Source organism: Marmota marmota, unplaced genomic scaffold (genome assembly GCF_001458135.2).
Source record: "Marmota marmota marmota unplaced genomic scaffold, marMar, whole genome shotgun sequence".
NCBI lineage: Eukaryota > Metazoa > Chordata > Mammalia > Rodentia > Sciuridae > Marmota > Marmota marmota.
In genome coordinates this window covers 3,860,975-3,862,218 of record NW_026000261.1, presented here as the reverse complement: position 1 = coordinate 3,862,218, position 1,244 = coordinate 3,860,975, and positions in this window count along the sequence as shown.

Genomic DNA, 1,244 nt, shown 5'->3' with positions numbered 1-1,244 from the left:
GAATATTATGTATGATAAATACAGTATATATTTTTGGGGGATTGTCCTTTGTAATTCAGCATAAGTCTCTGTAGATTTATCCAGGTTCTTTCATGTATCAATAGTTTTTCAGGTCTAAAGTGAGTCTCTCCTGCCAAAATTGCGCCAAAAGGATATAGAAAACCTAAACAGACCAATAACAAGCATGAAACAAGCAGTAATTAAAAACCTTCCAACAAAGAAAAGCCAAGGACCAGATGGATTCTCAGCTGAATCCTACCAGATCTTTAAAGAGGAATTAATGCCAATGCTTCTCAAATTATCTCATGAAACAGAAAGGGTGAAACATTTCCATACCATTCTATAAAGCCAATTGCACCCTCATACCAAATCCAGAGAAGGACACATTAAGGAACGAAAACTATAGACCAATATCCCCAATGAATTTTGATGCAAAAGTCTTTAACAAGCCAGGTCAGTGGCACGCCTGTAATCCCAGCGGCTCAGGAGGCTGAGGCAGAAGGATCCCAGTTCAAAGTCAGCCTTAGCAATTTATCAAGGCACTAAGCAACTCAGTGAGACCCTGTCTCTAAATACAATACAAAATAGGACTGGAAATATGGCTCAGTGATTGAGTGCCTCTGAGTTCAATTCCTGGTACCCTCCAAAAAATTATTTGGAAGAACAAAACACCCAGGATGATCAAAGCAATTCAAAATTTAAAAAAGCAATGCTAGAGGCATCACAATACCCAATTGCAAATTATACTACAGAGCTATACTAACAAAAACTGCATGGTACTAGAATAAAAACAGACACAGAGATCAGGGGACAAAACAGAAGACACAGAGACAACTCCACACAGGTACAGTCATCTTTATCCTTGATGAACAAAAACATTTGTTGAGAGCCACAGCAGAAGGGGCCCCAGCAAACTTCCAGCTGCCAGCAAACTTCCAGCTGCCGGCTGATGATTGGCTCACAGCGGCCCCAGCAACATCTAGCTGATTGGCTCCTATGCGGTGATGCTCATTGGGCTGTTTCCCTGCCCTTTCAGACCACGGAGCTGCTCATTGGGGGACTTTTTTGGCTCCGCCCACGTGACCCAGCCAATCGGCCTCAAGAGCAGGAGGATTGTGGGAGGTGGAGAGAGGCTTGTGTTGGAGAGAGAGGCTTGTGGGAAGCCAGTGGTGGCAGTTGGGGCTCTGAGGGTTTTTCCTGAGAGGCTGTTTTGTTTGGCGTGTGTGGTTCTAAAAATAAAGTTA